The sequence below is a fragment of the Dipodomys merriami genome, unplaced genomic scaffold, assembly GCF_024711535.1.
Source record: "Dipodomys merriami isolate MVZ:Mamm:240054 unplaced genomic scaffold, mDipMer1.0.p SCAF_826, whole genome shotgun sequence".
Taxonomy (NCBI): Eukaryota; Metazoa; Chordata; class Mammalia; order Rodentia; family Heteromyidae; genus Dipodomys; species Dipodomys merriami.
Window position 1 is genome coordinate 174,890 of NW_027206431.1, and position 15,052 is coordinate 189,941.

General features: G+C 41.0%; 1 pseudogene; it reads right to left on the reverse strand.

The window, feature by feature from the left end:
* Window positions 1-1,561: 1,561 nt before the first annotated feature.
* LOC138819923 (insulin-like growth factor-binding protein 3 pseudogene) lies at window positions 1,562-2,322 on the reverse strand (annotated as a pseudogene).
* Window positions 2,323-15,052: the final 12,730 nt, after the last annotated feature.

A 15,052-nucleotide genomic window follows, 5' to 3' on the forward strand; every position in this document is an offset into this window, starting at 1 on the left:
CCTTTGATGGAGGCCCATTTGTTGTGTCTCTCTCCTATCTGTTGTGCCCCTGGGATTCTATTCAGGAAGTTCCTGCCAGTACCTATAAGTTCTTTTTTTAAATTATTATTTTAATGGTAAAATCTTTATTTACTTTTATAAATACATCGCAAGACAAAACTTTTCAAAAATACTTTCCCCCCCCAAAAATTTAAAAAATAAAGGAAAGCTTGTAAGAGGTAGGCAGACTGTCTTGAGACCTCTTTTTGTTCTTAAGGAGAGCAGTGTAGGGCACGACAATTGCCCCACACCAAATACTGCCATGGGTTTGGCCTTGGGGAGAGAAAATCCCCAACTGGACTGAGTGTCCTCTCCTGGTCACAGCCATAGTTACACCTTCTAGTATCTATAACACTATCTAGGATTATCTAGTATGGATCCTATTATAGTTGGGCTATGCTGTATATAATGTTAAGCATTGAGAACATATCTCTCTCTCTCTGCATATATGTGTGAATTATAAATTATAAGTTGGACTCCAAGTTCAACAAACACAAGTTATTCTCTATGTGTTCCCAGTGTCCCTATGAGGCTCTATCAACAAGCTGTTCATCTTTCCTGTTTAGATAACATTAAACACCATTGTTTTGTTAGGTCAAGAATGAAGATGAGGGGTGAAAATAAACTTTTGCCTTTGAATAGCTTATTATCCTCAACCCCAAACTAGAAGTTAAATTAGAAAATATTCTGTTTTTGTTGCCTCCAAAGCGATTACTCCATTATTGGTGAGGCCTGTGTGGTGTGGGGTACACTCCCAGCCTCCCCCATGCCCTGCTGGACCACAGCCAAGGCAACCCTGGGCCTTCCACTGGGCTCCATCCTTGAAAAGCTGCCTGATGGAGGGAGGTCAGAAAAATTTGCATTTACAAGTTTCCCAGAATGTGCTAGAACTTTTTTGGTCAGTTTTATAGAACTTTCTTGGTCAGTTAAGATTCCACCTCAATCTCTCCAGTATTTTCCAAGCAGATCAAGTCACTTGCAGATAATGAAGAAACTTTGTGGCCCAGGGGTCCAGGTCTTGGAATCAAAGATAGGACCAGGATGGCCAGGGGTCTCGTGTATGGTAGAGATGGCCAGGTGACTGGAGTTTCTGACTTTCCTGTTCTCCATGAGGCCTGAGCAGGGTGAAGGGCAACGAGGAGATGTCTTCTACAATAGCCACTGAAGTGAGGGAGGTGGAAGGTTAGCTGTTCCAGTGGGCAGATATGGAGAGGATTCTAGAAGGGGATCAAGTCCGCTGCTTTCGGCAGGAGTATGTTATTTTACAGAAAGCAACAGAGAAATATTTTCTTTTCTGACTACTGAAAAGTGCAAATATGCTCAAGTTTACCATTTAAAGGAACAATAGACATTTCAAAAATCTCTGTCTAACCTTGGATTTTCTTTTTAAAAAAACACAAAAAACAGTTCCTCACAAAAAGAAATATAAGTTGAGGCTCTAGCCAGGTGTTTTTCTGTCCATGGCAGTCTTTTGTGCAAAGTAAAGTGTATTGGAGCTCCAATTAAACTGATGCAGTGAGGTTTACTGCCTCTGCATGCCGAGGCAGTACACGTCATGCGTGCCCTTGCTGTTGAAGCCTGGGAGGGGCTGACCATACTTCTCCACGCACCAGCTTTCTGCCTTTGGAGGGGCGACACTGCTTCTTCTTATAAAGTCCTTTCTTGTCTCAGTTGGGGATGTGCACACCCCTGGGACTCAGCACATTGAAGAACTTCAGGTGATTCAGAATATCTTCCATGTCTCTAAGGCAGGGACCATATTCTGTCTCCCGTTTGGACTCTGGGGAGAAGTTCTGGGTGTCCGTGCTCTGGGACTCATAGTCGACTTTGTAGCGCTGGTAGTTCTTCACGGGAACTTTCTTGATGATATCCAGCTTTAAGTGAATGGAATGGAACTTGGAATCAGGCACCCTAGTGTGCTGGGCGGGGCAGGCTACCCTTGCCTTGGTCCTCCTCCGACTCACTAGCATTTCCTGAGGCAGAGGGCACAGGCAGCAGGTAGGCGTTCAGGTGGCCAGGAACGCTGGAGTTGGCGCAGAACCCACGGCCATACAGCAGTGCCTGAAGCAGGCGTGGCTCAGCCATTGGCAGCTGGCAGCTGTGCCCCTAGTTGCAGGGTTTGGTGTAGACACGGCATGGCTGGCCCTCGCGCAGTGTGCATGTCAGGAAGCAGCCACAGCTTGGCTCGCACACCAGCTCAGCACACGCGGGTGCGGCAGGCGGAGGTGTGCACTGGGCCAGCGAGTTCGTATTGCAGGACTCTCAGCACACGACGGGGCCACATCACCAGCGGCCCAAGGAACAGGGCCAGGACAGTGAGCAGAGCTACCCAGAGGGTGGGGCGTGCCAGATGCATGGTGCCCATCGCAGTGGCCAACTGGAGTAAGTGGTTATGGGGAGGAGGCACGCGGTGCGAGATTGCGGGATCTGGAGCGCAACTACCGGTGCTGGGCCGTGCAGCTGCCCATATCGCACCTCAGTACCTATAAGTTCTAATGTCACCCTTATTCTGTCTTATAGTAGTTTGACTGATTTTAATGTACTTAATCCATTTTGAATTGATGTTAGTGCAAGCAGAGATCCACTTCTAGTTTTCTGTCTATGGATATCCAGTTTTCCCAACACCAATAGTTGAAGAGGCTATGATGTATGTGTATGTGTGTGTGGTGGTGGTGGTGTGTGTGTGTGTGTGTGTGTGTGTGTGTGTGTGTGTGTGTGTGTGTGTGTATGTGTGTGTTTGTCGGTCGTGGGGCTTGAACTCTGGGCCTTGGAGCTACCCCTCATCATTTCATCTCCAGGCTAGTACTTGAACCACAGTTCCTCTTCCCATTTTCTTGTGGTTTATTGGAGCTAAGAGTCTCATGGACTTCCCTGTCCCTGCTGGCTTTCAACAACCATCCTCAGATCTCAGCCTCTGAGTAGCTAGTATTAAAGGCATGAGCCACAGGCACCCAGCAAGGCTATGTTTTTTTCACATTACATCTTTCGCTCTTTTGCCGAATATCAGATGATTGTAAGTATGTAAATTTATTTCTGGGTCTTTTCATCTTTTTTAATATGTTTTCATTGTAAATATAATGCACAAAGGGGTTACAGTTACATAAGGTAGGTAATGAGTTCATTTCCTCTCAAGCATTGTTACCTCCTCCTTTGTTTTTCCCCTACCATCCCTACCCTTCCACCTCCACAACTATTCCTTTCCATCCCCCTCCCCACTCCCTGCCTAAATTGTAAAGTTCGTTTTTGAACATAGTGTCTTGATCTCATTGTTAAAATGGGTCAAACTGTATCCCTAGTTAAGCATTTGGTTTTTTTCCCTTCACCTCCCAAAGCTAGAGAAATGTATATACAAGATACAGGGCACCAACATCAAAGAAACCAAAAATCCCACATAACTTAGGTTACAAGATTGGGTGGAAGAATGATGACTGTTGATTTAATTTGATAAGTATTCTATAGTTTTAATGGTAAGGCTTATTAACTCAAAGGGGGAGCAAAAACATTCAGAATAATGGACTATGGCTACTACTCATTTGATGTGTGTGTATAGATTATGATTAATAAAAATATATCTATTAATTCCCAGTGGTAGACTGCTATGCTAACTGGGAGGAGACTTTGGTAATGCCAGGGCTTTGAATACTGGTAATGAAGCAGAATATGAGGGGAGAGCATTTGCTAAGGATGTAACTTCCTAGGCTCATACCAAATACATTGAAGTAGAATGTTAAGTGATGATCGACTGAGCACGAAATTTTATTTGTTGACATTTTTGTTTTGTGAAGTCCAGGGATTTGAACCTAAACCCTGGGTGTTGTCCCTTAATTTTTTCTCAAGGCTAGTGCTCTACCAGTTGAACCACAGCTTCATGTCCATATTTTTTTGGTGGTTAATTGGAGATCAATCTTTCCAAATTTCCTCTTTGGCTTGCTTCAAACCTGGTCCTCAGGTATCAGCCTCCCGAGTAGCTAGCATTCCAGTTGTGAGCCACCAGAGCCTGGCTAGAATCACATTTTAAAAGTATTCTGTAGGTGAATCAGATGTGTCTAGCTACTATTTGAGCACTTTGGTTCCAGTGGGTAATGTCAGTTTTAGAATAACAGAATTTTTCTTCTTGTAACCCGGAGCATCCAATATCTATATAATTTATTCCGATCTTCATGTCTGATCTTTTTTTCTTTGTTGTACCTTCTTTTCTTACTTCACAAGCAAACACGTCAGTGATGTTTTCCTTTTCTGAAGCAAGTTACGTCCTTTCCCATCACTGAGGGATGTACTTGTTGTTCCTACTGCCTGGAGTATCTGCTTCTAGTTAATTGCATGGATGATGGCTCTCAGATTAACTATCTCCTCCTCAGGGATATGTCCTCACATACCCACTGTGAAGTTGTTGCCATGAAATTATCAATGTCATGTTTCTGATTTATATAAATTATCATTATGATTTCTGGTTTTCTTTTCAGCATGAAATTGATGAGGAGAGAGCCACATTCACTTGTTTCTCCAACACCTATAATAGTGCCTGGTCCTTAGTGCTCAGAAGCCTTGCATGGGGATTAGCCTTCTCCAGCTCAATTTATCCTAGCTTCTGGTCAGGACAGCTCTTGAAGCTGATGTCTGGTTGCTAGCAATCATTCCCTCTTGTTCTTTGTGCCTTTCTGTGTTGCTTAATCAACCTTAGAGCAATATCAGTGCCTGACATCTATTTGCTGCTATGGAAAGATGGCTATGACATCATACAAGTTATGGGCATTGTTTTGTGAAGCTGTGTGAGGAAACGCAACCCCACACAAGTTCTCCAAGGCAAGTGTCTCCCATGCCCCGAAGTACATTCCACAACTCAGCATCCAAACTATCACCTACTCCCTGATGCATTCAGTGTATATTCCCATTTCCATTAAAAATAGAAAAATTCAAGATATGCCTTTGATGATTTGTCATTGAATGACTGAAACAAAGTATATAATTTGGGGGCTGGGAAGGTGGCTCAGTGGTAGAGTGCTTGCCTTGCATGCTTGAGGCCCTGGGTTCAATTCCTCAGCACCATATAAGCAAAAAGAAAATAAGCCAGAAGTGGCGCTGTGGCTCAAGTGGTAGAGCGCTAGCCTTGAGCTGAAGAGCTGAGGGATAGCGCCCAGGCCCAGAATTCAAGCTGACAACCAGACTCCCCCCCAAAAAAGTATATAATTTTATGTATTTGTAAGTCTTTTTCCATCTCTCTTGAGCCCTTGGCATATTTCTATGTGTTTGTAACTTGGGAAGAGAAATAAGGTTTAATTCAGGATAGTCAAAAACATTTTGGGAGGGAATGCCAACTTTCCATCTGATGTTCTACAGATGGCCATCTTGGCACAGGAACTTAGTAGACTGTCATAGCATAAAATGTTTGTCCTGATTTCTACTTACTTTCCTCTGGGGTCACAGAGTGTGATATTCCTGCATACGTGTTTCTTGGCTACACTCGAGGGACCAGGTCTCCTCTGAAAATCTAATTACATAGGGGTAAGAGAAACTAAAACTCAGAACCCAGCTTCCCACATCACTAGGATTACAGGCCTGAGTCTCATATACTAACTCATAACTGCCTTTTTATATATCGTGTAGCCTGTTTCATTATATTCACCTCATAGACAGATATACAAATATATGTTTATATTTATTCATCTATTTATAATCAATGTTATATCTAGAAACACAAAAATATATATTCATATAATTATAATCAAAGCTATATGACCACTTTCCCCAATAATGTTTTACACTAATATTATGTGAAAAAGAATACTTAAGATTGAAAAGGTTAAAAGCCCTTGTAGTATGAAAAATTGTATTTGATCTTATATATCATATAATATACTATATAAAATGTAATGAATATAACATGTATTTCCATATAACTGATTTAATTGCTTTCTGATTTTGTGTTTGTCCATCTATATAAGCCTTCTTTCTTCTATTGATAATGGCTTATACTTTCCAGTGTTGATATTTCCTATGTATTTTGTCAAATAAATTCAGCCCTAAGTAAAATTTTTATGTCACTGGAGCCAAATTTTTCTTCAATATTTCCCAAAGCACAATGAATATACACACAGGTTTGAACTCACTGTAGGAAGAAAGTCCCACATACCACTATAAGTATTGTAGCATTTGTCCCAATTGACAGACCAGCTTTCTAGGTCATCTGATCTGGTATGTCCTAGAGCTTTTGTAGCCACCTTATCACCCCATGCAGGCATGGCCTGGCTTCCTTGCAACTCTCTGTGCATTTAACTGTTCCCTTTATATCCAGTAGGGTCTCTTGTTCAGCCCCCTGTCACTCTGTGTTTTCCCACACACAGAACACATGTGCATGGTGCTTTACATTGTAGGTTGAAGAAAACCACATTTAAGACTCATGAATTGTATTACATAACATAAACATTGACATTTTAATAACGTTAGGAAAATAAGTAGAATGATCATTTTACAACAATCAGGACCAAAAATAAATATAAAGATTTTCTAAAGAAATGTGGAAGCAATCTCTAAATCTGGATTGTCTTTTTTTTTTTTTTAATTGTATTTTATTTTATTTGAGAACATACTGTACAGGGGGGCTACAATTACATGGGCAGGATAATGCATACATTTCTTACCAAGCATTGCAGCCTCCTCCTTTGTTTACCCTTCACTTCCCTTCCCCGCCTCCCCCCTCCCCCCACCCAATTTTACCCCCCTCCCCCCACCCAATTATACCCCCCTCCCCCCCCACACCGACATTGTAAAGCTGGTTTTGACAAGTTGCCTTCAGACACAAATTCTGCCTCAGCGTCCTCAAAAGGATCTACTTCCTTATTAAAGGCAGCATTTTCTTCCTGAGTCTAGGGAGCGACCGATCTTATTTCTCAATTGGAAATTGGATCCCCAGCAGCAGGACAGATTGGTCTGGATATTCTTTGAGGACAGATTCCCTTTCCTCAACTGAATCTAGACTTTGGACCTAACTTATTGGTTTTCCTGAACATAGACTGGGGTCATTTTCCATTTGCACACATTTACCCTGCACTCCAAGACCAATACTTTTTTACTGGTTTGGATGGGATCTAGGTGAATTGTGAATATGAATGGAAGACATTCTGGATCATCTTCTTCCTTGGTGGTATGTGCAGGTAAACCTACATCACATGTGGAGGTAAGAACCAGTGGAATGTCCACAGGACTCAAAACCTACTTGGGCCTTTCTACACATTGAAAAAAGCCTCTATGTTCACATGCTTTCTGGAGTCCAGTGTTGGTTTCCAATCTCCATCAGTCACCACAGGAGACATCAATGATGGGTTCTTTATCTGGAGTTCAGCAGGAAGTTCTCTACAGTGACACAAATATAAGAATGGAAATAGGTACAAGAGTCTTAGAGAGTAGACACTAGAAGTTAAAGTGTGACTAAACTTTGATAGGATTTAATAAGAGAAGCTGTAGAACTTGAGTTTGGACTGAACACTGATGAGAAGGTAGGGTGTTTCTAATGAGTGGTTATGTCCAAGTCCTTTTAAAATGGGAACAGACATTACCAGGCATAGAACATCCATAAAAGGACATTTTGTCAAGCTGGGTATTACAAAGGGCTCTTGGCCAAGCAGGCCCATCCCTTGAGACCTAGGTTCCATCCCTACTCACAAGCTCTAAGGCATCTAAACAAGGACTACTTACTCTTTTTCTTGGTCTCACGGGTCATTCGTTGCTTCAGCTGATCCAGAAGAATATGTAAGCAGAACAGCAAGTCTGAAGAGGCAGTGTTGAACTTGTCATACTGTGTAAGTTTTATCAGGATGTCAAGTTTCTTGTGCTTATAAAAATCATCAGGGTAGAAGTCCATCCAAATAGTTAAGATGCAACAATCGATGCTGTGGGCAGATTGGTGACAAGGAAAATGAGAGTCTGCCCTCTCCATCCTGAGCCTTCTACCATAGAACCTTTCTGGCAGGACTAGAATGTTGGGAAGTGGGAAGAGTATCCTGGAAGCAGAATGCTCCTCACAACCCACTTCTAGACATTTCTAATACAGTCCTCCAAAATTCTCCCTGTGATGGGCAGAGAAAGTTGTTTTCCCACTGTATCTGACTTGCTACACACAACCTCCCTGTCATCGAGGGATTGTGATTCAGGTTGGCCTCGTCATAAACAGAAAACCCTGTCATAAAAATGGCTAAAACAGCGCTGAGCGCAGGTGGCTCATGCCTGTAATCTTAGCTACTCAGGAGGCTGACATCTGAAGATCCCAGTTCAAAGAAAATCTAGGCAGGAAAGTGTGTGAGATTCCTATAAATAAACCACTAGAAAACCAGAAGTGGCACTGTGGCTCAAACAGTAGAGTACTCGCCTTGAGCTGAATAGTGCAGGGACAGTGTCAAGGTGCAGAGTTCAAGCCACATGACCAACAAAAACCAAACTGACTAAAGCAAAAATAGCAGGTGTATGGCTCACTTTGTAGAGCAACTACCTAAAATGCATGAAGCCCTGAGTTTAATTGCTAGGATTGAAAGGAGGGAAGGATATGAAGGAATGGAAGGAGGAAAAGAAGGAAGAGATGGGTTTTGATATAACCAAATAATGGAAAGCTTTGAAGTATTAAATAAAGGTATCACAAGTATTTTATATGAAAATATACTGATTGTTTACTAAAAGGCAAATTATAAAATGTGGTATTCAGGCTAAAATACATGTTCAATTTTGTTTTTCTCTAAAGTGATATGTGCCTCTTTAGTTTAAAGTAGTAAATGAGTTAAAAAATGGAAGAGTTGTTAGAAATGAATCATTATTTCTTATCACTTTTTGCTACATTCACCACCTACAAAATTGAAACAATGTTGATCATTTTAATTATTAATTTATTAATTTAAGCTTTCATCTTTAGTGTATAGTCTATTGTGCACATCATTTAGTTATTTGAACTCTTTTTTTGTTTGTTTTTTGTCCATCATGGGTCCTGCACTCTGGGCTTGGGCACTGTCCCTTAGCTCTTCACCTCAAGGATATCACTCTACCACTTGAGCCACAGTGCCACTTCTGGCTTTTCTGCTTATGTGGTACTGAGAAATCGAACCCAAAGTCTCATACATGCAAGGCAAGCACTCTACCACTTAGCCACCTTCCCAGCCCTGAACTCTTTATTTTTTCCTTCAGACATGGGGCTTGAATACAAGGCATGGGTGTTGTCCCAGAGCTTCTTTGCTCAAGGTTAGCACTCTACCATACAAGTTTAAACCATCGTGCCATTTCTCTTTTTTTAGTGGTTAATTGGAAATAGCAGTCTCATGGGAACTTTTCTGCCTAGGGCTGGCTTTGAACCACCATCCTCATTTCTCAGCCTCCTGAGAAGGTAGGATTACATGTGTGAGCCACCTGTACCCTTGTGCTCATTTTTTAAACTGTTATATAAGTTTAGTTCCCCCACCCAAATACGTACAAACTGAGATGCAAATTGGCTATAAATAAACCACTAGTTAAGGATGCTGAGATTACAAATGATCGCAAATTGTTTTTAAATTTGTTTAATATGTGAATCTTGAACTGAGGGCCTGGTTGAAATCCCTGTTCTCTTGTGCTCAAGGCTATCACTCTACTAGTTTGTCCCACAGTGCCCCTTTTAGTTTCTTGGTTACCAGTTAATGAGATAATAGTCTCACAGATCTTCTTACCAAGGCTGTTATTAAACCTCAATTATCAGATCTCAGCCACCTGAGTTGTTATGATTACAGGCATGAGCCACTGGCACCAGTTTTTTTAAAAAGCAACAACAAATTAGGGGAGGATGGAGGAGGAGAAACTAGAGGCTAAACAAGCTCTCACATAGAAAATACTTGTAGTGTACCAGTGAAGAGTCCTATGCCAGAGAATTACCAAGTGTGCCATCACAGTACAGAGAGTTTGGCTAGAAAGGGAAAATCCAGGCAAGGAGACAAATCTGAGCACTTGCCATTAGCTGCAGCTGTGGTGGCATCACCAACGGCAGCAGCCTAGCCGCCAAAGGAACAACACAGAATCTGTGACAATGGTGCCAGACACAGCAGGTGACCGGATTCTATTTAAAACCAGAAAGAACTGAGAAGTAGCCCATATGTTCATCCTGCAGATGACAGACCAGAGACAACTGAGGAACCAAGACTCCAGTGTGAGTAGAATACTGACATACTCACTCTTTCTCAGGGAGCAGAGGAGGGAAGGCCACCCCTCCCACCCTCACCCCCATAGATCTCTATAATTGATATTGAAAAGGCCCAGCTGAGCAGCTAGCACTATCTCAGGCCTTGGAAAAAAAAACAAAAGTCATTTAGGAGGTCACAGGCACCTGACCTGACCTGCCAGGCTAAGCTCATCCCTGGGAAAAGTCACCCAGCCCAGGCAGACAAAGCTCTGCCCCGAGGGGAGTGACTTTCTTCACTGGGTAAACAGTGCCAGAGGCTGCCCCTCTCTACACCAGCCTAGGCAATCAAGTGAAATTCAGTAACATAAACCCTGAGAATGGCTCCAGGCTGGGCTCTGTGAGTGTCTCAGAGCTACCCCTCAGGGAAAAGCTAAAATTTGTTGAAAGGCCTCAACTCTACCCAGAACCTAGCCTCATCACAGCATCTTCAAATTAGAGGAAACAGCCATCTCCCTCTTTTGTGAAACTCAAAGCAGATCTCCCTCATATTGAACTATCCTGGGAGGAGGATCACAAAATCCTGTGTAAAGCAGAGCATTTTTCTGCCTGTTCAAACAAATTGACTTAAGAAACCAATCAAGCCACATGCAAACCAAACACCACAAGCAGACTAGAGACTCCACCAAGAGACTGGTTACAGACACAGAGAGATACAGGATCTTCCCATCTACTTACCAGCCCCCCCCCAAAAAAGAACACTTTTTTGTACCTTTTTAAATTTTTAGTTTTTTTTTTAATATTTTCTATTCATCTTTTTTTCCTCCCCTCCTAATTTTTATTTTAGGGGTGTGTGTGTGTGTGTGTGTGTGTGTGTGTGTGTGTGTGCTTTGTTTAAATCTCTACTGACCTTTTGGTCCTTTTTTTCTATTTTTTTCTTTTTCATTCTTTTCATTTTTTCTTCTGTTTCCTTCTTTTTGTGTGACTTATTTGCTGTTCTGCTCATCCTCAGATATATGCCCGTCATCAAATATTAGACCTTACCCCCATTGTATACACATTTAAGAATTTTATTACTCAATTCAAAACTTCTTAGTCTTAAATTCTGTAACAGCAGTATTATCTCTTTATACCTATATAATTTTTGAGAATTCATATCTCCTTTCTATCCCTCCCCGCCTCTCATTGTATCCTTTTCTTCTCTCAATATCATCTTAAACTGAGATAATTTTTAAGATTCATTTTTTAAACTTAAATATTTGTTTTTCCCATTTTTTTCTTGTCTGTTTTTTCTCTCTCCTACAACATTGTCCAATCCATTTCGCTCTTTGAGATTAGAACTTTGTTAAATTCACTCTCCTTTTACCTCTCCACATTCTTCTAATCTTATTTTTCCTCACATTTGTCCCTAAATATAATAATTTCTGGTTTGCCAAATTCATCCTTGCTGTTGTTAGCCCATTAATCCATAGTTGTTTGATGTTGAATAGATTGTATCTGTTGAACTAGATTATATCTGGTTCTTTTTGCCTGTGCAACTACAGGACTTTGGTTGATGCATGCCTTGAAAAATTATCCTAGCAGAAAATTGGTGTTACTTTCATAACACATGGGCAGAACAAGCAAGAAAAATGCACGTCCTGGTATCTCAACTCCCACTCATGATAACCAGGTGACAAAACAGATAATGTGTATTTCAGAGGAGAGTTCCCCCACAAGTTCTATAAATATTACTGGGAAACATGGTGAATGAACAGATAGAAAACCTGCAAGGACTCAGTGTGAACATGGTAGGGAGAGAGAGGAGGCAAACCAAAGATCAATACAGTAATTTCATGAGCATGAGGAAGCTACTCAAAGATTGATACAGAATTGCATGAACAGGTTGAGAACACTCAAAGAGAAATAAAGAAATTGTGTGAGCAGCCTGAGACCCATCAGAGAAATACAGGAATTGCATGAGCAGGCTGAAAACAGACAAAGAGAATATCAGGAATTGAGTGAGCAGGCTGAGAATAGTCAAAGAGATCTACAGGAACTGCATGAACATGAGGAAGCTAATCAAAGAGTCATACGGGAATTGCAAGGGAGGGACGAGAATAAACAAATATCAATAGAGGTATTCATGGAATACATAAACAGACAGCTTGAAGAATTCAGGGAGACCACAAAGGAATGCTGAATCTAACCCGACAGTAGGAATGGGAGTATAAAGAAAGCATAACCAAACATCTAAGTGATTTGAGAATAAGCACTGAACACCAAATTAAGGAAGTAAAGAAGTTCATACAAGATCTAAAACAAAGCTCCAACAAAGAATACGAAGTCATCAAAGCCAAACAATCAGAAGGAAAATGAATAAAAAACAAAGAAGAAAGTCTTTACAGTAGGTTAGACCATGCAGAAGATCGAATCTCGGTGAATGAAGACAGCCTAGATATTATAAAGAAAGAATGTACAATTATCCAAGACAAATCCAGAAATATGATAGATATATTCAGCAATTGGAAGACACCAACCGAAGGCTTAATCTGAGAATAATGGGTGTAGAGCAGCACCTAGAGTCAGAAGATAATGGTCTAGGAAATTTTTTTAACAGGATCCTAGCAGAGAAATTCCCAAACATGCAAAAGGATAGGCCTATTCAGATACAAGAAACTTTTAGAACCCCAAATAGACCAGATGAGAGCAGGACATCCCACTGTCACTTTATAATATGCACAAGATCAATTCAGACCAAGGAAAAGATCCTCAAAGCTGTCAAAGAGAAAAGATCAATCATCTATGACAGGAAACAAATTAGAATAACTTCATTTTTTCAGCAGAGAAAATTAAAGCAAGAAGAGCCTGGAATGATGCATGCTATGACCTAAAGACAAATTATGAACCAAGAATACTGTGAACAGCTAAATTCTCCTTCATAACCAAATGTGAAATAAAAACCTTCCATAGCAAAGAAAAACTGAAAAAAAATATATCTCCACCAAACCGGTCCTACAAAAGATACTTAAAGATGTCCTACACAGACAGAACCGACAAAACCACAATAAAGGCAAAGAAACTGCACCCAAACTGAGAATCCAAAAACCATTGGAAGAACCAAGTTGCCACAGCACCCAAGAAGGTGGATAAAATGGCAGAAACTACCAAACACTTCTCAGTTCTTTCAACATGAACAGACTTAACTCTCCAATTAAGCGACATAGACTGTCTAGTTGGATTAAAAAGCAACATCCTTCTATCTGCTGCCTTCAGGAATCACACCTTGCCCATAAAAACAAACACACTTTGAAAGAGAAAGTCTGGAACAAAATCTACCAAGCAAATGGCCCCCATAAACAGACGGGAGTTGCAATCCTAATATCAGATAAAATAAAATTAAAATTAGTGAGAAGAGATTAAAAAAAGGTCACTACATACGAATTGAGGGATCTTTCTTTCAGGAGGTGTGATTCTCTGGCTTAGGACTCTTCATTGGAACACTAAAATTGCTTTCTATGCAAGAGCTTGTTTAGCCTACAGCTTCTCCTCCACCATTTTCCCAGAACTCATCAGAAAATAACATTTAAAGGCAAGCCCATGTAGGAAAGTACATGGGACATTTTTTCTGTGTGTGCCAGTCATAGGTGTTGAATTCGTTCTACTTTACTCAAGGCTGGTGTTCTATTAATCTCAGCTAATTGGTGGGATCACTACCAGCTAATTGGAGGTGAAGAGTCTCATGGAATTTTCTGTGCAGGCTGACTTCAAACTGATAATCAGATTTCAGCTTCCTGAGACATTCTGTGCTTTGCATGAGACACTTATCTCCAATGAACCACCAAAAAGAAGGAAAAACACCTGGGTTTGAACTGTGGCTCCAATGGCTAACTCCAATGTGTCTCCAATGAGACAATGATTTCTGGGACAGCACCCACACATTGAGATCAAGCTCCAGGACCAGCACACACAAGAATAAAATAAATAAATGAAAAGAAAGATGGAAGAAGAAAAGGGAGAGCCGATTTCAGAGGTTAAAATGAGCAAAATTGATTTAGCTTACACTTGTTACTTTAATTACTCAAGGGTCTCACATCTGAGGATCAGTGTTCAAGGCCAGCCAAGGCAGGGGAGTCCATGAACTCTACTCTAATTAGCCCACTACAGTTTTTTTTTTAAAAAGCTCCAAATTGTGCTGTGGTTCACATATTAGAGGGCTAGTATTAAAATTGTACTGGGGCAGGGCTGGGAAGGTGACTCAGTGGGAGAGTGCTTGCCTTGCATGCATGAAGCCCTGGGTTTAATTCCTCACCAATACATGAGCAGGAAAAGCCAGAAGTGGCGAAGTAGCACAAGTGGTACGGCTCTAGCCTCAAGGTGAAGAGCTGAGGGACAGTGCCCAGGCCCAGAGTTCAGGCTCCCTGACAGGCAAAAAAAAAAAAAAAAAAAAAAAAAAAGGGGAACTGGGACAATACATAGGCTCTGATTTATAGCTCCAAGCTCAGCATACATATGGAAAGAAAAAGTAGAAATTAAAAAATGTATAAGAAAAATCCAATTAAATTTTCAAAATGAGTCATGAGTTTTTGGTTTTTGTGTGTAATACTCTTTTTTTGGTTGTAGGGCTTGAACTCTGGGTCTGAGCGCTGTCCCTCAGCTCTTCAGTTCAAGGCTAGTGCTCTACCAGTTGAGCTACAGTGCCACTTCCTTTTGTGTGTAATCCTAAATACTAAGATAGATTAAATCTGAGGGCTATGGTCTCTTATCTTCAAATCACCAGCAAAAGAAGTAAACAAAAAAACAGTAGTGAATCTGTGATGGAGTTGAAAGCACCAGGCTGAGTGAGAAAACTATGAAACAGTGCCCTGGTTCAGAGATCCAGCCTCAGGATCACAAAAATGTAAATAAGAA